At 40.3% G+C, this 23026-nt stretch overlaps 1 protein-coding gene across 3 annotated transcripts in view; it reads left to right on the forward strand.

The window, feature by feature from the left end:
- Window positions 1–23026, forward strand: part of ZNF536 (zinc finger protein 536) — a 349438-nt gene that overhangs the window by 290407 nt on the left and 36005 nt on the right. The window contains exon 9 of one of the 3 annotated variants that reach the window (XM_044986777.1): window positions 8548–8585. The exons of the other annotated variants lie outside the window; for them this stretch is intronic. The gene's annotated coding sequence lies outside the window, so the exon portion shown is untranslated. Of the gene's footprint in view, window positions 1–8547; window positions 8586–23026 lie in introns of those variants that run through there. 3 annotated transcript variants of the gene reach the window in all.

Consider the following 23026-nt stretch of genomic DNA (forward strand, 5'->3'; position numbering starts at 1 on the left):
TTCATCTCAATGGCTCCTTACTAACCATTGAGCAATTAGACAATTTTACCAAATCTTATCCTGTCTTAAATTGTAGGTTGTTTGGGGCAGGGCCTTTTGTATATTTCCACAACAGGGCCCAGAGCTTTCCAGGGACTTCTGGGCATTACTGCAATGTACATAAGAAATAACAATAATGGTTGTCTTGAGGAGTTAGTGGAAGACAACTCTGAGATCAGATTCTTATAGATTAAGTGTTTAGTCCACTTAAAAGAGTCCCAGTGTTCCTCTTGGCAATTGATACGAATGTGACTCCCATGGAAGTATTTTCCATTTGCATAAAAATTAATCATAAGGTGAAACATACATACAATGCAAATTCCATTTTTCCTAAAGATCTTGTGAAATTTTTGTAGTTAAAAATACCTATTTCAGGATTTGTAAGCACAATTAGAGTTGGTTAACCTTTTTTACAACAAATATTTTATGCTATATGAGTGCCATTAGGAGGCAAAGCTTGAAAGTTTTAGCAAAATATATTTTACACAATGTATTTATAATATTGAAGATTGCAGTGGAACTGGCTGAATTGGTAAGTATAGATTTCTCGTGTAGCTGTTGATAGCCCTATGGTGAAAATACACTCTATATTGATTCTCACTGGGGACTACATTATTAAAATATATAAATGTAAAAATTGACTTTGGAAATTAAAAAATAAATTATACCTATAAATCAGGGATAGCTGATAAACTAATAAATATATATCACTATTATATCTCATTATTTCCCAAAGATATCTGAAAGGCACTTAATTGCAACTCAGTAATCAATTATTCAATTAACCCTCTTCTCATCAAATATATATTTGATACATTTTGTGAAGCTTGGGCTCTAAAAGGTTTATATTGATTGCAAGTTTTAAGGCCACATGTTTCAGTTATTGGATCTGTGCGGTCAGATTGACATCTCAGGTTCACTAGAATTTGCAAATATTTTAATGTAGTGAGTTTCAAATGTGGTTAGAATCATGAAGTTGATTTGCACTATCTTTTAAAATCATTTCCTAGTAACTATCTAACAAAAGTGAGCTGCTTATGTAACACATTATTCAAAAATTATTCAAAAGTATCCAGCTAATTTTTGTGTGTGGCTTATTTAATGCTTTGGGTTGACTGTGAACAACTTTTTACAGGTACTTGCTATTCAAGATGTGTTGGTTAGAACTACTCAGAGAACTCCCTACAAAACATTTTTGTAGGACTTTGCCGGTTTGTTAAAATCTAAATATTTTACAAAGGCATTTAGATATCAAGGAAATTCTAAGGAAACCCAGGCAGGAGTCAGACGGAAACCTGCCTTGTTTCCTGCCAGCTCACCACCGACTCCTTGGCAGCTCACATCAGCCTTCAAAGGGGGCTGCAGACGATCTGAAATCTCTGGCTCCCAGGATCATGGCTCCATGTCTTCATTTCCCCAGATAATTTCAAATTTTTTTTTGTTCCTAATTGAAACAAAACCAAATTTTGAAATTTTGAAATCCTCCACAAAATGGGGTTTTCTTTCACCACCCAGCTCCAGTGTTGGTTAATTGTGATTAGTCAGCTAAGTTTCATGATGTTAATTCTGTTAATTCATTGGATGAGTGTGAAACCAATTTGGGAGGGAATACTCACATGTCTGAATCTAAAGATTTAATTTCCACAAATATGCCTGTATGTTTGAAGTTTACTTTTTACAAACACTCATGCCAGGAAAACCCTATTGCTCAAATGTTCATGGGAAATTAGCACAAGAAGTGTGAGTAGAGATGAAGCAAATCTATTTAGAAATTCACCCAGTTTTAGTAGCTTTTTGGATGCAAGAGTCGTAAAATACAGCCACATGTTGCTCTCATTACTCCCACAGTCGCCGTGTGAGAGGAGAATGAGCACTATTTGACCCACCCACATTATACACATGCAGCAATCAATTGGGCCGTATCCTGGGGTGCACTTGGTGTGCACAGTGTGTAGGTCAGAAGTGTACATGTCCAAAGATGGCTTAAAGCTTTTGCTTTTTCCCAGTCATTTTGCTGCTGTGTGCAGGGCTGTTCTCCATGCATGGAGTTAGAGAAGCCTAAAAGCTGCTCTGATTCATGCTAGCTGCAACAGGCTCAAAGGACCAAAACCACAACTGAGGATTTAACTGGCACTAAGGCATTCTGACCACATTCCCTTTTCCCTGCTATGCTGGCAGTAGTGTGTGTCATGTAGGGTGACCAGATAACAAGGGTGAAAAATCGGTACTGGGAGTGGGGGGATAATAGGCACTTATATAAGAGAAAGCCCCAAATATCGGGACTGTCCCTATAAAATCGGGATATCTGGTCACTCTAGTGTCACGAAAGGTCGTCGGTTGGTTTTATGCTACTGCAGGATCAGCCTTACATTGATCTCCCTGGGCCTGAGCTACAATAGCTTTAGGGCAAGACTCCACTAACTGTGCATCAAAAAGCGACTACCACTGTGCCAGAAAGTCGACCCATTAACTCTAATGTGAGCTAGTTAGATTATCTGCCTTAACATCAAAGCCCAGTGACTACATGGGTAGATAATTTTTGGTAGGGGCAAGAAAGGGTTGTTTGTTCTTTTATTAAAGCAAGTAATAATAGTTCTGAAATACTTTTTAATCAAAAGTTAAATGTCCTAAACCTTAGATTTTCTAATAGACCACTCTTTTCATCACAGAAGGAAACAATTGTACAAAGAGATTCTTACATTTTTGTGCTCCAAATAGAGAACACTTACTGCGTAAAGACTGGTCTAGTAGGGATGAAATTGACAGCTTTCCTTCGCTGGAGCTTTCTCTTGTTGATAGGTTGATTTGTAAGTATATGAGGGTAAGATTGTTAAATAGAGATGACATACATAGAGGCAAACCCCTGAACTGTGTTGCAACAACTTGCTAGATTTCTTCTAGTGGTCTGTGGTTAGATCAAAAGAGGAAAAGTGTAATCTTTGAAGGTTCTTTTAATGTGTTTGATATAGAGTGTATCAACTCTATATCAACTCTTAACAATCTTTTTGGTATTTAGATTTTGTTGTGAGTGTGCTTCAGTGTCTAATAGATTAATTTGGTTCTTTGGAAAAGGTCTTTATGGGATGTTTAACTGTTGCACTCATTATTGAATAAACAGTATTTTCTTCATGTAAAAACAGCAGATTTTTTCCTCTTAAAAGCACATTCATAATCAAGATATTAGTAAACAGGGCTCCCCCCGCCCCCTGAAAAATATCATAAATAGTCTTGGTATGACCTTGTTAATGCAGGAACACTTTAGTAATCTGTGCCTAATGATTTTTTACATTAAACCACAGCTTGTGTTGGACCCTTGTGTGTCACAGTAATTTAAGAACAGTCATTTTGCACATTCCGATCCCATTATGTTACATTGTTACTGAATAAAGACTGGTATTATGTTGCTCCTATAAAGGGCAGAAGTGGCCTGAATTTTATCTGCTGAACGAATCAATGTGGATTATGTCAGCTGAAAAGAATTGTGGACTGTAGTCTCCAGCAGATGGGGGAGATTTTAAAAATGTATCTGTTTGGTTCTGAATACATCAGCTAAGATAATACCTTGTGGTGACTGAAAAGTAGTTTTTCTCTCTTTTTTTTCAATGAAGACTGTACCAATTATCATTTCAACATAAAGTATTAGGAGATCAATTGGGAACTGAATGCCATTTCCTAATGTTAATACAGTGTTTTATTTAAGCTGCCTTGACAGGCTGTCTAGGCTGTGGGAAAAAGACTGAGCAAATAATGAGTAAAGGGTTTAGAAAAAAGACAGAGGGTGGAGTTTGGCAAACGATGTGAGCTATTCATCAACAACTCAACAAGGATGATGGAAATAATAAGCACTCCTTAAAGAAAAGGGGAAAGGATTTTTTTTTAAAGAAACAGTTTCCTTTAAAAAAAAAAAGGGCATATTCAACTCTAACTTTGTATTACTTTCTGATTAGCCGATTTTAAACTTCCTGGAATCAGCAAATGCTTCCCTTTGAAATGGATAGTATGCATTTAAACAGTGTACATTCTTTAGCAATCAGTTTAAAAAAACAGTGTCTAATTTCCTGTTCATTCGTGCAAATTTCTTACCATGTGGCATTGTCATTTAATATCTAAAGTACATTAATGCAGTTCTTTAACACAAAAACCCTCAGACAAATCCCCTGTGTGAAATAATTTGTGTGAACTTTGAACTGACCGTGAATAAAATCAAGATCTTATTATGCCTTTTATTTATATGGTACAGAAAACCTTTGAAACGTAATACTAGCACAGATACAACATACACATCCAGTGTGATGTTTAAAATAAAATAACTTTCTTACATTTTTGAAGTGTTTCCCCGCTATTTAGATATTTTATGGTACCTCTGAAAAATATTTACCTTCGAAATCAATAGGCTATTCTAATATTATTGTGTTCCAAGCTGCATTTCTATTCAGCAGATATAATTCCACCATCTGTAAAGTTCTAGATTTTATAATACTTATAAGCTGTTTTTAATCTTTTTTCACTGCCATGTTCTGTCCTGAAATGTCAAAGTGTGCAGAATAGGTTTTGGAATTAACATGACAGTTAAGAAACTTGGCAAGGTTTTACAGCAGATTGTGACATTAACAAAATACAAAGGAGAATGGTGAAATTAACATTAATGTAAGCTTGCAGACACTATGAAAATCTATATGTCCATGATCGTGGAACTAAAAATAGGGGTGTTTTTATGTTGATGCCATTAAATACAGATCTTTACTATGAAAAGAAATTTCCATATGAAAAGCAACTTACTAAAAAGTAATGCTGTAATCCTGTCTCTGTACTGAACAACAGGTTTATGTATCCTAGGTCAAGTAGGCATATGGTTATTTTTGTTTGCTGATGTTGTTTTAGGCTTTTTTAATCTGTGATGAAACTGCTCTGAAAGCACCAATATTGTTTTTCAACAGCTGCAAAAGATACAATAGGATAGATGTATTGATAAGTGGTGGTTAGTGCCTTCTGTCCTACTAAAGTTGGGTGATGGAGGCACTCAGTACCTTCCACGATTGACATGGCTTTGTTTTGCTGTGGTATCTTAGTGTATGCTGTTTTAGAACTGTGTAATCCATCAGAACTGCAGAATTTTTTAAATATTCAGTCTTACAAAACGTGGAAATATTGAGTGCCACATAGATCAAAAGAAGAGTTAAGATGTTAGGGAAACTAGCAAGAAACAGATGTTAAGACTATGCAACGTTTTCAAATTTAAAATTTTCTGTTTGAATTTTGAAGTGGTCACCAACTCAGAGCCCTCTTCAGCAGAAGTCTGAGAGTGTTGTCTGCAAAGGCGTTACAAGCTGCAGCCGTTTGGCACTCACAGTATCTACTCCTGATAATACAAACAAAACTCTCTCTATTCATCACCACTGATATTGTGCTCTAGCTTTGTCAGACATGGAATATGAAGATGTAGCTTCTCTTCTGACCCTCAAGTGGTTTATATGAGTGAATTGTTATATGCACAAAAAAAAGTTATGTACAGTATTTACCTTACAGAGGATTCACAGAGGTTGACTTTCAGGAATGCTAGCATACTGTTTAGACTTCAGTCTCAAAAATGGAGTCTGAGACTAGCATTTCCAGGTTCTTCACCTTGCTATTATCCATCAGCTCAGACCTCAAACCTAATTACTTACCAGGAAGTGCAAGCACATTTATCATTACCCTTACCTATGCCATACACAGAGTCAGGCCCTTAGCTTACTCATGCAAAACAGAGGCAAGAGGTTTTGTGACTGCATGGCACAGTTCAACAAAGTTTGGTTTTCAGGGTTGGCCCTTTCCAGGCCACATCACTTATCTTGTCATAATGCTTTGTCGACCCTTTTTTAGAACACTGTTAACATTTTTTTTTACCTGGGGTTTCTGACTCAGACACTGATTGGGCAAAGCAAGTGCAGATGCCAGTTTCAAGGACAACAACAATATTCCCTTATGTGAACGTGAGTCATCTAATGCAATGTACACATTCATCTCACAGCTACAATGGATTAATCTGTACTTTCTCTGCTCTTAATCAAGTTGGGGAAGGAGGAGACGTTCATGTCACAAATGTGGGTATCTATTAGAGCTGGACCTAAGCTGCAATGTTGAGGTCCAGAACCCAACTTCCTTGGAAGGTGGAGGTCTATAGATCCAGGATCAATTCTGCACATTATAAGGAATGCAACACCTGATCCTGGGATTTGGTGTATGCCCATCTCTGGTATATATAAGCCACAACCTTGGGTGCAGACATATGCTGCTGCATGGAGATTAGGGGAACTAGTTTTAGTCTTACATTTTTATTAGGTTAGGTAGCTGATCTATTTCTTCATAAGGGGAGCCCAATTTTCAACCCCATAGGTCATCTGAATCCTATATTTGGTTGCTCACATCCCCCAAGAAACATAAATATCTGTTTTAAATGCCTAACTGTCAGTTTGAATGTCCAACTATAGAACTTGGACATCCTGTTAATTGTTTAAAATGTGGGCCTTGTATTTGCTTTACATTCTGATCTTCTGTCACTTGATTCTTGACCATGGTCTTGTCCTGCACTACATCTTTTTATCCTCAGAAGCCAGCAACAATCGTCAGGGTTCCAGATGTGTCTCAAATCATTTCACCTCACAAGAACAAGCACAAAACCAGGCTGCAGTAGCCTTTGGGAAAAGGAACTCAGCCTGGTTCTAGGCATTCCCTCAACAGTCACGAGTCTAGAGCAAAATCTTGCTCAGGTGACAGAGACACTAATCAAACCCAAGAGTGTCACCCTTCCTCATAAGTTTCCCTCTTGCAAACATTAATTTTGCATCAATTTCTCCATTGGAATGTAATGAAATTATATTGGTCCGAGTTCAAAAATATAAGCTACCTCAATGAAATACTTCTTTATGAGTTGAACTTATTTCCACATGCCCAGTTATTGCATTGTTGAGGGGTGGCTGCTGTTTTCCCTATCTTCTTATCATGGGAGATATCCTGTTTTGTTGACAGTTTAATGCATAGTATGAGGCATCCAGCAAACATCTATGTCTTGCCAACTTAAAAAATGGGATCCTCTGTGGCCACGGGGACAGAACTTGCCTCACAATAAATTAATGGGCCAGTATATATAAAAGCAAATACAGCTGAATTCATCTATATGACTATAACTGCAACATCTCCATCCAGGTTCTCTCTTCTCTCTCTAAGGGTATGTCTACACTACTCGCCGGATTGGCGGGCAGCGATCGATCCAGCGGGGATCGATTTATCACGTCTAGTCTAGAAACTAGGCTAAGAAAAATCCCTAACCGGGCTATTAGGCTTAGCCCTGGTCTACACTGGGGAGTGGGGGGCAAATCAGTCTAAGTTACACAACTTCAGCTACGTGAATAACGTAGCTGAAGTCGAGATACTTAGACCTACTCACCGCGGTGTCTTCACTGCGGTGAGTCAACTGCTGCCCCTCCCCCGTCAACTCTGCTTGCGCCTCTGGCAGCAGTGGAGTACAGGAGTCAACGGGAGAGGGCTCAGGGCTAGTCTAGATGCGATAAATCGATCCCTGCTGGATCGATCGCTGCCTGCCAATCCGGTGGGTAGTGTAGACATACCCTTACGTTTTTTTTTCACCTATACAATGTTACTCAGTGGCTGAGCTGCTAACCTGCATGTATTATAGCCAAAGGTCAAGGCCAGGAGAGCCAGGATTTATGCAAAGGGTCAGATAGAGCTTTCAAGCTGTGGGTTGCTGACCTCTTGATTGGAGCATTAGTACCAATAAGACGCCATGCCATCTCATTTCAGTAAATGCTGATGTGAAATCTTGTACATGGAAATCATGTATAAACAATTAAAGAAAGGCCTTGCCAAAGAAAGTTTCCTAATTCAATATGAAAAATAAAAATCAGTTAGAGGCTCTAGGAAAAGCTGTGTAATTTACTTGTTCATAATAGCAGCACTATGCATTTGGGCTCCATTGGCCTGAATCAGAAATATATTCAGAGTCCTGCAAACTTAGGCCTTGATCCTGTAAAAACTTACATGTGTGGTTTACTTTACTCCCTGTGTTCTCAATGGGACACTTGCTACGTGTAGAGTTAAACGTGTCAAAGACTTGGAAAGATCTGGGTCTTTGGCAGAAAATCTTTCAAATGCCAAACTGGTCATAAAGACTTCAGTGGAATGGAAGCGATGACCTACTGGCCAGGGAAGGGGAATGTCAGGCTTCTGAGAATACCTGCCTCCCCCCCGGACTGCTGAGAAATTTCTCACAATGGCAAAACTATCTCAGACGTGTCATGATTTTTAGTGTGACCCCAGCTGGAGGTGCTATGGGCAAAGGCGAAGAAGCAACCTCAAATAGAATGGAGCAGGGCTACAGAGACAGGGTCCTATACAGGCAGTTGCTGAGCCTCACTAGTCTCCAGATTTACTTAAAGTTGAGCGTGTATTACAGCACTGATTAAACTACTAATAATAAGTGATTTCAGTATGTTTTGTTTTTCTCTAAAGGAAGAAAAAAGCCTGAGGAAGGAATTTGTGTGTGTGACTCAACCTTTGGGAAACTCTGAGACTTTTCAAGCTTCCTCTTGCAGGCAGGTATAATTCTGGGCCGGTTGTTCATTTCAGGCATACTCATGTGACGAAGGCACTGGTCTGCCTTTTGAGGGGTGCAGAGTTGCACTAGCCCAGTGGGAGCTCTGGGAGGCATTGTGCCTCACAGGGCTCCCAGGCACAGGGAGAATCCCCTTAAGGCACTGCTATGGTCCTGTGCCCTCCCTGCCCCTCTGGTAATGGCCAGCATCGCTAGCCAGGAGCTGCCCTTAAGTCCAGTCTTACCATTTCATTGGTGTCATTGTGGACTTGGAGTGTAAATTTCCTTTACTTAAGTTTTTGACGGCTTTGAAGGGAACTATTGAGGAATGAGAGAGTGAGATATGGGAACAAAGGACAGCTTTATTCAAGACATCTGCGTGGATCTGAGACTGGTCTGGCATTTTCACAGTGGGTGCTTATTGTAGCTTAATACTCTAACTCTTTTTAGCTGGTTTTGGTTAATAGCTGGAAATCTGTAGATGACCACAAGAGGGAGCCCAGAACCTGCAAACAAGAAGAAGAACCAAGTTTAAAAAAAAAAAGAAGTCTGAAAACTGGAAGTTTACATATTGCCGTACCTGTACATGCTGGGCCAAATTCATCCTGGGTGTGACTACCGGGGCTGCACTAGAATTACAGCAGGGATAAATTTGGCCTGTTGGATGTAGCGCAGTGATTTGCAAAACATTCTAGGTTGTAATTTAAGCTTTTTGGAAGAGAAGAAACAAAATCTTTGGTTATGGAGTCCTGAGAAGTGAATTGCTTTGGAAACTGCACATGCATAAGAGTTTAATTGTGAGAAGGTTTTTCCCCCCTAGCTGAGTTATTTATGAAGAGGAAGAGTGGAGAATAATTTTGTTCTTGACAAATATCCACCTTCTCTATTAAGATAAGAAAGAAAACACCCTGCGACCTTTTGACATCATTTAATGTCCCTTTCCCTCCTCTCTACTGTGGTTCCAGGAGGATATTTCCTTTTTGGTACTTTGACATCAGCCTTTCCTTATCTGCTCTTACTCTCCCAGCGTGGAATTACTTTTGGAGACAGCCTAATACTCTAGGCTCCTGTTACATATAGCACTGCCCCTGTCATGTGGCTACTGCAGGTTTACAGGTGATTTCATTGACCTTCTCTATGTGCATACTTGTGAATTGATAAGTAGACAAGCCCACTTTTTCACTGGGAAGAAACATTAGTGTGATCATCAAATATGTTAACTCTCTGGATCAGAAATCTGTGTGATCCAAAGGACTTGCATAGAGAGAACTTTGTGACTATGTTACAAAGTGTAGAGTATCCTTTTTAACATCTCTCATTCAGTTGGGATGTTCCTTTGTCTTTTATACTGCACTTAGTCTATTCCACACTTCCTCTGTGAAAGAGCTTATTTTTCACATTATATTTCACATTATGAGGATCATTTTTCCAACCCTGAGTCTTTCTTAGATACATCCCACTAATGTCAGCTTCTTTCAAGTTACAGTAGTTTAAATTTCTCCTCTAGTCCATTCTCCTCCCAACACCACATAAAACATAAACAAAAAGCAGCATTACAAAAGTATGAATAGACAATAGAAAGTAATTTTACCTCACAGCATGTCTGAATATATCAGACACTCTTTAAACAACTGTGCTTTTAAAGGTATGAGACAGTTAACATTTTCTGAGCCTGATTCAACCTGGAATTACACCAGGGCGGAATTTGATCTGTCTGGATTTTACAGTACAGTGTCTGCTTTTTAATAATTTTCATTATTATTCTAATATACATGTGTATTTTTAAAAATACTTGCTGTAGTATCCTCCTTGCTGTGAGTGCCTGGAGCATTCCCCTGGCATTAACTAAGAGGTTCTTACATCACCCTCATCTTTGTGGTATCAGAGCACCTTTCAGTGGTGCATTAAGCGATGTAGGTAACCTCTGTCACCTGTAGTTTACTCTAGTATACGCTCCCCAGGGGGAGAAGTGTGCATGCAGTGTAATGTTTTGTTACACTTAACAGGTCAGCAAGAACTGTGCTTTTTTTGTTAGAGGCAGCATAGTGATGCCAAACAATTTATTATTATTCATTTATCATTTTTCTTATATAATATCAATATATTGGCATTTTTATAATCTATGCTAGTTAGAATTGGGGAATTATGTTTCTAATGCAGCATGTTTATTATTTTTTAATTCCCTTTATGGTGTAATTAACCATTAATAGACCAATTTACCAAGACTGTACATACATCCAGACACAAAGGCCATTAGTGTGGATGAAACACAGGATCTTCCGCACCAAAAGTACTTGCCTACGCCACTTGAAGTAAAGGGAAGCTCCTTTAACTGTGATAAAGTAGCAGGCTGCATCAATTCTGGGACCAACCACTGGAGGGAGAGGTGGTCACCCCTAGGCCAGTGTATTATATTAGCACTCTTGGTGTGGTTAGTCTCTCATTCTCTCTTCCCCTGCTTTTAAGATTCTCTTCTTCTGGGTATCCAAAGCTACATTTCTCAGTCTTCAGGCTGTAATCTCTCTTTGCCTCTAAGCTCCCAGATCTTTGTTTTTGCTAAATCTCTTCAAGAACTCAATCCTCTCTGCTCCCAGTCATGTCTCTTTTTCCTGTTTAACGTTTGGTCAGATTGTGTTCAGTTACTCAGTAAATCCACAGTAACTCCAATGAAGTTCATGACACGTCTCTTCGAGGTCATCCTTGTCTCTCTCCAGGTCTCTCTTCCAAACAGGCCATGCTTTCCCACAGGCCGCACTCTATTTTTAAAAAGCGACAAAGAGTCCTGTGGCACCTTATAGACTAACAGAAGTATTGGAGCATAAGCTTTTGTGGGTGAATACCCACTTTGTCAGACGCACGCGTCTGACATGCGTCTGACGAAGTGGGTATTCACCCACGAAAGCTTAGGTGCCAGTACTTCTGTTAGTCTATAAGGTGCCACAGGACTCTTTGTCACTTTTTACAGATCCAGACTAAAACGGCTACCCCTCTGATAATTTTCTCTATTTTTAAGTGACTCACTAGTATTTCCCACTTCCAGGGGTTGAAATGGATTTGTATTCATCTTTGCTTTTGAAGGTCCAACGTGTCTCTTTCACCCATCATCTGGCACTATGAAGTGGCACCACATTTGAGACAGAAGTTGCAGAATCAGTGCTTACAACAAGCTTCTGTTGCCCTTTTTCTATGAACCTTTCTGCTCCTGCTTAGTGCGACTAGCTGCAGATTCTTTCTAGATGTAAAGCAGTGAACCCACATACACACATTGTGCAGTTGCTTTTGTATTGTCAAAATGGGATTACAGACAGCAATATTTGATGTGTGCTGAAATGTTGTCCTGCTTCTGGTATACTGCCAGAAATGTCTGTATTCCTCATCAGTGCATCTACACAGCTGTGTAGCAAAATCACACCATTTCAGCCTGCTCTACCTGGAAGTCCCCTAGCAGCAGAATCAGCCATGTAAAAGGCAGGACAAGGAGAGAGCATCAGGGGTGCACCCCACCATCTGTGGGTGATTCCTGTAGGACAGCACCTAGTGGGGGCTGGAGGATTTACTGCTGTGCAGATTAGTTTTAGGGTTGGAGTAGTGGCTGCAAAATAGCTCCTCAGCCTGAGGGAGAGGCTCCTTCCTTCCCTCATTCCCTTGCATCGCTCCAGTGTCTCATGTCTGGATGCTGGGCTGAGGATTTCCCCATAAATGTGCAATATTATCAATCCTATAAGAAAATAATGAGGAATTTCTTTCTTTTTTTCCCCCATGGATAATATCTTCTTTAGGCTTATACATATTGGCTCCAATTCTCTGCCAGAGTAAACTGACACTACTGTATTGAAGTCAATGGAGTTGCATCATTTTACACCTGCAGAGGATTAGTCCCATTGTCTTGACTTATAGCAGATATATAATTAGAAAGCAAAGATGGATCAGAATCACAGCGTTCGTTTCTGGATCCTAATTCCTCCTGTGTTCAAGTCAGTTGGGATCTAGAGCCTTGGTTTGGGTCCATCTCTCTGTTTACGTGAATGTTTTATATGAGAGTTTAGTTGTCAATTTATCATTATCACGCAAACAAGGTTGTATGCTGCCACTTTAATTCAATGCAATCAAAATAATTATAAAGAGAACACATTTATTTTCTTAACCTGAAGTCTGCCCTGTCAGTTTGCATAGAAGGTACTTAACTCGAGGAGGTGGTATATTTATAGTAAATCATTGTATGTGAGATATTTTGCTTACTTCTTGTTTGTTCACTTCATTGCAGTTGTATTGCTTAGTAAGGAACATATTTGACTCACCACAGAAATATCTTGTACTTTTGACAGGGCTAAATCGTGGGTGTCAATCAATGCATTTTGTATTGTAGTGTTATAAAAGGGGGAAGAGGGGAGTGATGGGGGTGAATTGGTAGAAAAAAGTAACTGAGATTCTGTGCAGTGAAGAGGAATGTAAAAGTATTGTCCAGAATACACAATCCATTCAACATCTCTTCATTTCTACACATCGCCTGACAATTGAGGCATCTAGATTCCGCTCTCAGTTACAGCAGTGTAAATCCATTTACATCCCGCACCTGTGATGACTTCAGTGCAGTTACTCCAAATGTACATGACTGTGACTGAGAGCAGAATCTAGCCCAGACTATACAGTATAGGAGGAGCCAAAGGTTGGCCAGATAAGGATTCTCTTCATTCATCTAAAATTAATTTTTCCTTGAGGGAGTGCAGTCCGTCATAGGTAACAAACTAAAAGCATCAGTTCTGTATATTTCTATGGTATGAATGTTACCTCAGTACTTCAGAACAAGCTTGTGCTGAAGTGCTTTTCCTTTGCTTTTTCAATTAACCTCAAGAAGCGTTCTGTTTCTGGAGTGAGGAAACAATTCAGATTCCATTTATACTAATTATACACTCACTCAATCCTAATCCTTGGCTTCTTTTAAGCACAAAAATAAAATAAAGGAAAAATACTGGTTTGGTTTACAAAAACACCCTGATGTTTGGGTGCTTCACCAGATCTAACCTGAAGTATCTGACCTACCTGAGTCTGCAGAACTAGCCTGGAAATCTCACAAGGACAGGCTTTCTAATGAGATATCTGGTATTTGGTGCGTGGTCAGGCTGGAAATACTTCAGGAGCAGCCTTTTTGGCACGTCATGGTTCTGGCTGGGATCAGAAGTAGAAGTGCAGAGGTGAATGAAAATGAAAATAAAAATAATAAGCGAAAGAGATTCCATTAAACCCCCCCCCAACAACCTCAAACAAAGTTGAGCTTGAGTTGGGCTGGGTTTTGAAAACAGGTTAATTATAATGGATACATTTTAGAAACCATAAAAATACCTACAATAGCTTTCCCATAGATATGAATCTAAGGTCCAATATCTTAGGACTTCGGGAGAGGGGGAAAATGGAGGAGAGAGAGAGAATTAAGATATTTTAAAAACCTAAACATAAAATACATTCGAAATATTTTATGTAATTCATATATGGATTTAACATTTGTCTATCCCTCCGGTCAGGCTACATCTACACTTGGGGCTGGGGAGGTGATTCTCATCCCACAGACATACTCATGCTAGCTTTCATTGAGCTAGTGTGCTAAAAATAGTATTGTAGCTGTTGTAGAATGTGCATTTGTGAGCAGTGGTACGGGTTAGCTGCCCTGAGTGCAAACCTACCTGGACCCCATGGGTCTGTACCTGGGGTGACTAGTCCATGCTGCCTCTTGATGCTGCCCATGCTACAGTGGCTACACTAATAGTGTTTAGCTAGTGTTAGTGTGTCTATGTGAGCTGGGACCCTAGCTCCAAGTGTAGACGCTCCTGATCAGTCTCTCCTTTCAGAGCCTTGGGGAGTGTTTGGGTTAATACATTCTCGCCTACAAGAGTGACTCCTAGAGGAAAACTGATTGAGCACAGATTTTTGGTTCCAATTGCAATAGCAATGAAAGCTCAACTCTTCCAAAAGTAGTCAGTGGAAAAGGTAATTGAAGACTGCTGGAAGGAAAAAGATGTGGAGAAGACTGGGAAAACCACCCTGGTGTTAGGAGGAATTGTCCACAGTAGCTCCAGGGGAACTGAGGGTTTAGCCAGAGCTCCTAAATCGCCTCTGCGAGCTGCAGTCAAAATAACACTACCACATGGACCCTGCTGCTGAGACAAGGGATGCCTAGTCTCCTGCCAGCAACAGCATCCGGGAAATTTCCAGATCAGAAACAGGAAAATAGAGGCTATTATTAAGGCAGAGGGACTGCCTGATTCTTCCATCCTCAGAAATGCCAGGATTCCTTGCTCTTGTCTGAGGCAGGAACAAGGAAACCATGAGTGGATCTGGATATCATCTGACAATAGCTTGAGCAGGCTCCAGAGGTGCACACACAAACATGGGGGCTTGATTTCCAGAGCTGCTAATCACCCCCAACTCGGTTTGATACGGAGGGTATGTAGCATCTCTGAAAATCAGAGATAAGTGACCCTGAATAAGTGACTCCTGAGGTCTCTCCACCCTATTGTTGCTTTCTGCCCCTACCTCCCACCCAGTCAGTTGGGTCCCTTACCCATAGCAATAGGCCCTATCACCTACAAGCCAACCAAGATTTGTACACTGAACACTGAGGCAATTATCATTGCATGTACAGCTAGCCAATCTTTGCATAAAAGAGACCCCTCCAGTGATGGTGTTGGAAGAGAAAATTGTATGTGTGTGGGTGTGGGTGAGGGGGTTGTTTATTAGTCTATTTACATTGCATTTGTTTACCCAGCCTTTTCCTACAGTTTCCCTTTTTTTGGTATTCCTGTCCCCTAGTTTAATTAAAGCCATGCCTAGTGGCCTGCCTGTCATCTGCTCGTTACTATCCAAATGTGTGTGTTGTATCAGCTCCTTAGATTGTATGCATTTCCCGCACTGGTGTACGTGAGATGCTCTGGGATTTCCTATAAAGTTTTATGGGAGGGAGACTGATGCCCACGTTCAGAGTGCACAGACTGCTTCTCCAGGTGGAGGCTCTGTACATTCTTCAAGCTGGTACTGATTTACCGTCTTGCATAGCGGCTCCATCAGATCTGTGTTACAGCCTGGAGTTGCTGAGAGCCAGAGGACTGCTGTCCAGAAGAGAGTGCCCTTGCCTAGAGGCAATGGGTGAACGTCCCACTGGGGCGGCGTTTCACCTGTATGCTGGTCAAAGGGCCTGTAAATGAAAAGTTAATTGCATTTTTAACAGTATTACTGATACTAGTGGTATTCCCTGTACCAAAAATGGGGTATATGTCTCTAAGGGTATGTCTACACTTCAGGCTGGGGTTGTGATTCTCAGTTCAAGGAGACATACCCGCACCAGCGCTAATGAACTAGTGTGATAAAAATTGAATGTAGCCATGGCAACAGGACTGTCTAGCTGCCCCGAGTATGTGCCTAAGGTCTCAGACAGGAATGTTCTCTGGACAGCTACCCTCTCCTGCAACTCTCACTGCCGCAGCTACACCCTGTCTTTAGCAGGCTAGCACAATCAGAGCTAGCGTGGGTATGTCTCCTTGAGCTGAGAATCACACCCCCAGCTCAAAGTGTAGACATACCTTAACTGCTAGAGACTTTCAAAACAGAATGGGCTGAGTTTGACCACTGTATGCATAATATACACATACAACAGGGCCCATTTTCAGAAGGGTGGCCACCCTTTTTTTGAAACAATTTTGCACCTATAATTCATTTAGAGGTGCAAACCTGAGCTGATGACCTGTAATTAAGTCATTGCAAATATAAATTGAGTTGAGGTGCAATTACTCAGACTGGCAGGCACAGTTCATTACGCATGTGTACATCTAAGGGTTCAATTTGCACTGGCAAATATTGGAGCCAATCAGAAATCATACCCTGGTAGTTGTTTATTTCAAAATTTGCTTATTTAGGTTGGTTAAAATATTACAGATTGAGAGAAGACTGACATTCAGTGCTTTCTCTTAGGTTGTCATTTTATGTTAATTAAATGCCTGTGTTAATCTAATAGAGTTTAGATTTATGGTGGGCTCTATACCATGTCATATTTTAATCAATACGTATTCCAACATTTAGATGGACAGATGAGAAAATCTGCCTCATCTCTGCACTTCTGTTCTATCAGCTGTCAATAATTCCTAATCTGAATTCTTCAAGTGATCCAATTTATGGGTTTTAGTATATTGCATTCAGTACAGAAATTAACTTTTGGGGAAAATGATGTTAAAGGTCACACAGAGTCTTGAAGGAACAGTAACTGTATCTATCTTATATACACGCTAATGGCATCTCTAAGATAAAGTGCATTCGAGTATTTATATGCGTGAAGAATGTAGATTGTTTTATCATATCTGTTATAGTTACATCCTTTTACAAATGAGGAGGTAAAGGCTGAAAAGAAAGTTCTGTGAAATCTGCTGATTTAAGAACACAGAACTGCTGCTGGGGTTTTTTTTATGCCTAATAGGAGTCTATTCCCCCCGTGATGTGCGTAGTAGGGCTTTGACAGAGTGTTTAGTTCACAGGGGTTGTGCAAGCAAAATTCCATAGAGTTTGTTTTGCAGGGACTGGTATCAAATCAATTCCTGCTTTTCACAAAGAAGTTCAGGTTTGTGTAGAATCCAAATCTCCATGAAACCCTTCCACATCCCCCTGGTACCTCACAGCTAATCCAAGGTCTAAGGGACTCTCTTATCTTTAGAGCTCAGCCACCCACACAACCCAGTGTCTGTACCCAAAACATTATGCCCATGTTTCTGTTCCCTGTTCCTCATGTCTTCAAGTGGAGCTGAGCTGTTCCACCACCACAGATCTTCAGGAGTCCACCACAAAGGGACAACAGGAGGGCTAAAGGCTTTACTGATGCCTTGTTATTGGGGAGATGCCACATGTAGTTGGTAGAGAAACCCCACCACTAAAAATTCATGGATGCAGGCCAGTGTGAGTAGAACTGTCTCCTAGAGCCCCCTGCCCGGCATGTGAGAGGGAGGACATCTCCTGCTCCTCCTCTCTCCAGAAGACTTTGGAGTATTGATGAAGGCTAACAATACAAGTGATCCTCTTTGGTGGTGCCCAAAATCTTGCAGTGAGAAGAGTTGATAAATGGAGGGAGTCCTGGGGCCTGGAGAGGAGGGAGTGGCTAACAAAGAGAGGGAATCCAGGCTGTGAAAACGTCTGTGGCCCTGGACTGAAATTGTTGAATTTGAGTAGAACGTAAACCCAGCCTGATTTTTGTTCTGTTGAGGTTTCCATCCAAACTATTCATGCAGCAGTATTATTTAGCAACAGCTAGTGATTCTGGTTGTTGCTGAGGCAATTTAACAGCAGAACAGATCTATAAAAACATATTAGGCTAGGATGACACTAATAATCTGCAAGGAAGTGGATATACATACTGCTACATATGGGTTATCTCAATAATTTCATTGTATTTATGTATTTAAACTTTTATTATGTCTACCACGGACTCCAAGCACATTGCCCTCACTTAACAGTACTGGCTCTAGCATTATACGTTAAGTAAACTATAAAAAGATACTTCCAGATGACCTAACCAATTCCAGCTGATTACCCCAGAGATCAGGGAAGGATACCTCCCCACCCCACCCCCCACACACATATGCAGAACTACACAGTAGGTCATCTTTCACATAGGTGGGGAAGAGAGTGTTGTTACCCCTTCTTCTGAAGCATCAGATATTTGTCACTGCTGGGAGCTTGTTACTAGACTTGATGGATCGTTGTTTCATCTGTTTTGTTAAGTGCAGTGAGCTCACTTTGTTCAAAGATCTCAGGCATTAAACCTGTAGGTGGAAAAGCTCTCATAGGAGTAAATAAGATGGGCAGATTGCACCCGCGCAGTTCTTCTGCAACAATAACAAACATTATGAATGTTTATTATGCCAGTCTCTACTGGAGAGCTACTAATGCCTCCGTGGATGAGGGGAAAGCAGGGGACATGTTATTCCTTGAGTTTAGCAAAGCTTTTGATACAGTCTCCCACAGTATTCTTGCCAGCAAGTTAAAGAAGTATGGGCTGGATGAATGGACTATGAGATGGATAGAAAGCTGGCTAGATCATCAGGCTCAAGGAGAAGTGATCAATGGCTCCATGTCTAGTTGGCAGCCGGTATCAAGCGGAGTGCCTCAAGGGTCGGTCCTGGGCCGGTTTTGTTCAATATCTTCATTAATGATCTGGAGGATGGCATGGACTGCACCCTCAGCAAGTTTGCAGATGACACTAAACTGGGAGGAGTGGTAGATACGCTGGAGGATAGGGATAGGATAGAGAGGGACCTAGACAAATTAGAGAATTGAGCCAAAAGAAATCTGATGAGATTCAACAAGGACAGAAGAATCCCATGCACTGCTACAGGCTGGGGACTGAGTGGCTAGGCACAAGTTCTGCAGAAAAGGACCTCGGGGTTACAGTGGACGAGAAGCTGGATATGAGTCAACAGTGTATCCTTGTTGCCAAGAAGGCTAACAGCATTTTGGGCTGTATAAGTAGGGGCATTGCCAGCAGATCGAGGGACGTGATCATTCCCCTCTATTTGACATTGGTGAGGCCTCATCTGGAGTACTGTGTCCAGTTTTGGGCCCTACACTACAAGAAGGATGTGGAAAAATTGGAAAGAGTCTAGCGGAGGGCAACAAAAATGATTAGGGGGTTGGAGCACATGACTTATGAGGAGAGGCTGAGGGAACTGGGATTGTTTAGTCTGCAGAAGAGAAGAACGAGGTGGGATTTGATAGCTGCTTTCAACTACCTGAAAGGGGGTTCCAAAGAAGATGGATCTAGACTGTTCTCAGTGGTAGCAGATGACAGAACAAGGAGTAATAGTCTCAAGTTGCAGTGGGGGAGGTTTAGGTTGGATATTAGGAAAAACTTTTTTACTAGGAGGGTGGTTAAGCACTGGAAAAGGTTACTTAGGGAGGTGTGGAATCTCCTTCCTTAGAGGTTTTTAAGGTAAGGTTTGACAAAGCCCTGGCTGGGTTGATTTAGTTGGGGATTGGTCCTGCTTTGAGCAGGGGGTAGGACTAGATGACCTCCTGCGGTCCCTTCCAACCCTGATATTCTATGATTCTATGATCTAGATTAGACCTAATGGAGGCAAAGATTACTCCATCTCTTCCTATTGCAGGGTTCTTTTATCTGATACTGGGATCAAGCCTTGTCCTAGCAGGACTTGCGCTAGCATGGTAAAAATACTTGTGTAGACATGCTATAAAGCCAGAGCTCCAGCCCAACCACAATGTTTACACAGCCCTTTTTAGTGCGCTAATTTCAAGCCCTGCTAGCTCAAATCTGTGGACCCAGGCTAGGAGGCTCACCCCAGATGCAGTGTAGACATACTGTAAGGGAGGCTGAGGTTGAACTCAAGCCGTTAACACAAGTTAAAAGCCAAGTTGCTGTCTCATCACTGCTATTTTGAACCAAGTTAGCTAACTTGGGTTAATTACATTTTTTGCAATGAAAACACACCCTTACTAACTCAACATAACCGTACAGACAAACTTAATTAATGACTTGTAAAGTGCTTTGTGATCTTGAGATTACAGAAAATCTTTAAGCGTATGGGGTTTTTTTCCATTACAAATAAGTATATTGAAGAGCACAAACTCACTATGGCAGAGAATTGTCTAGATGACCTATCAAGGGCTTTGCAGCTTTAATTTATATGGTTCTATTAAATGTATTTACCACAAATATGTGCCAGGAAAGCACGCACAGAAGAGGTCCTCTTTTAATAGACTATTTCCTTTCTGTATATATCTACGTTCATGCAAATCCACTATAAATGCACTGTTGTCTAAGATACAGTTAATAAATGAAAGTAGCACAAAGTGTGATTTTAAATCAGTTTAATAAAATTATTCTTGTAGATTTTAAATCATTTTTACAGTTGATTTAACATTTGTGACTGGTTTATAGATTATGATATAGGATAGCGTTTGCATCTTTGCAATTTTATTCCAATTTAGAAACAGTACAAATATTAATTTTTGCTTCAATAATGGCGCCTTTGAGAATTAAACTTGTCTTTTCTCAATACACAGCTTATGAGAATGCTTTAAATATGACTTTTAATATTTTGAGGACTTTATTGCAAATAAAGTTCTTTGAACTAAAACATAACTGGAATATGTTCACAAAAGTTTTTTGCCAGACATATGTGAATGTTTTCCTTAGTTAATTTCATGGTGTGACATATATAAGAATTGTTCTCCATAATATGAGACATTCTTTAGAAGAAATAAACAATGGTAATAAATGTATGTAGAGGTGGAAGTGAAGTAAGCCATATAGGTCATTCAAATATAAGAAGATGGATGTCTTTTAAAAAAGGTAGCAACACTGTGATTAAAAAATCTGAGCTTCAGTTGATTTGAAGTGATTGAGGGAGGAGCTAATAGCTTTATAATTAGACCTACTACAGATTCATAGTATCATCGGTTAAAGAGGAAACATTCTTACTGTCAGCAAAGGACAGGCTAAGGTTATATAGAGCTTTTCCCCTCCAGTTACAAATTTGGCACAGGTTGGAAGTGATAATAAGGCATCACCATTTTTTGGCTCTTCAGTTGCCTATGTGAAATGAGTTTGGTGGCTGTCAGTCTAGTTCCTAGTGGACAGGATTTCAAAAATAACTATCATAACTAGCACTTATTAGCACCATTGTCAGGAATCTCATTAGAGAAGCCAAAACGGAAAGAGTACTAAGACTGAACTACTGGACTCCCATCCCTGTTGGTAAAGCCAACAGATGCATAAATCTTTCAAATGCAATAATAATTCAATTAAAATGAAGAAGTGAGGTAAGAGGGGTTGAACTAGGATGTTCTCAACTGCAATCTGATAAAATACCCATAGAGCATAGTCATAAGAGGTATTTTAAGAGCTAGTGATTCCTATGAATTTCAGAGTAGATCAACGGACAGAGTTAAATCCTGGTCTTATGTCCAAAGCCTGAATAAATGGGCTTTCATAGAGGAGCGATATCAGAGTTGGACAGTGAGGCATGCAAAGGGCATGTTACTTCTGATCTGAGGGACTTGGAAATGTAAAGGGGAATCACATTTTTCATTTCTTTGTGTGCAAAGAAAACCCAGAGAACATAAGTTGATAGAACTCAAAGTATAGTGCTCATGCCTTAAAAATATCTTCCATTTTGAATGATTTTTCTGACTTGAAAGAGGTTCCCCATTCTGAAAATGGGTTGTACGGATAGCCTGAATAAATGGGCTTTCATAGAGGAGCGATATCAGAGTTGGACAGTGAGGCATGCAAAGGGCATGTTACTTCTGATCTGAGGGACTTGGAAATGTAAAGGGGAATCACATTTTTCATTTCTTTGTGTGCAAAGAAAACCCAGAGAACATAAGTTGATAGAACTCAAAGTATAGTGCTCATGCCTTAAAAATATCTTCCATTTTGAATGATTTTTCTGACTTGAAAGAGGTTCCCCATTCTGAAAATGGGTTGTACGGATAGAACCAGTATTATTGCCCAAAACCATAGAAATGTTTCAGGGTGCAGATTTAGCAAGGCCGTTAAGAATGTGCTTAACTTTAAGCACGTGAGTAGCCACATTGACTTTCAATTAAAGTTAAGCACTTGCTTGAGACCTTTGCTGGATCAGGGGCTGAGTGCACTGAGTTAATTCCAGCTCTAATTCCAGCACAGTTGTGTGATCACAGATTAAATTAATTGGTTACATTCGGGAGAGAGGACAAAAAATTGTTTCATAGGCAAACTCAGAAGTGCTGAAGTGTGTTCTGCCTACACAGAAGTTTGGAGATCAGGAAAACAGCCATTCCCTGAGCTGATTGCAGTGCACAAAGCAGTGGAACAACCTAAAGTAGATACGGTCATTGGATTCATGTGGTCATGGAAACTATAGCTATATCCCTATCATTCCCAAGCATCTTATCCTGTCCTGTGCACTGGAACAGAGTGTGCTGCCACAGACCACTGCATTACAGAGGGATGCATTGTCCTCATACATGATCTCTTCACAACCAACTCCCTCCTCCTGTGCAGCAAATTTTGAGACTGGCAGGAAATAGAAGAATTAGAGGAGACCATATAAAGATATATAAGGTCATGTATCCAACCCTGATCAGTCCATTTTTACATTGTCCCATAATACAGAAACAAGAGGTCACTTGATGAAATTAGTGGCATGCAAATTTAGAATAAATAATAGGAAATGCTTCTTCAGCTGCCATGTAGTCAACCTGTTGAATTTACCTACAGTGCAGATCACCAGGTCAAACCCTGTTTTTAAGAAGGGCTGTTTAAGATGATGCCTCAGAATAAGATCTGTAGTTTCACATTCAAAAATATAGTGAGTTTCAGAACTCCAGGTGTGAGAGGAACACTGCTGTAGGGGTCAAAATAGC

This window comes from Mauremys mutica, chromosome 14, assembly GCF_020497125.1.
Source record: "Mauremys mutica isolate MM-2020 ecotype Southern chromosome 14, ASM2049712v1, whole genome shotgun sequence".
NCBI lineage: Eukaryota > Metazoa > Chordata > Testudines > Geoemydidae > Mauremys > Mauremys mutica.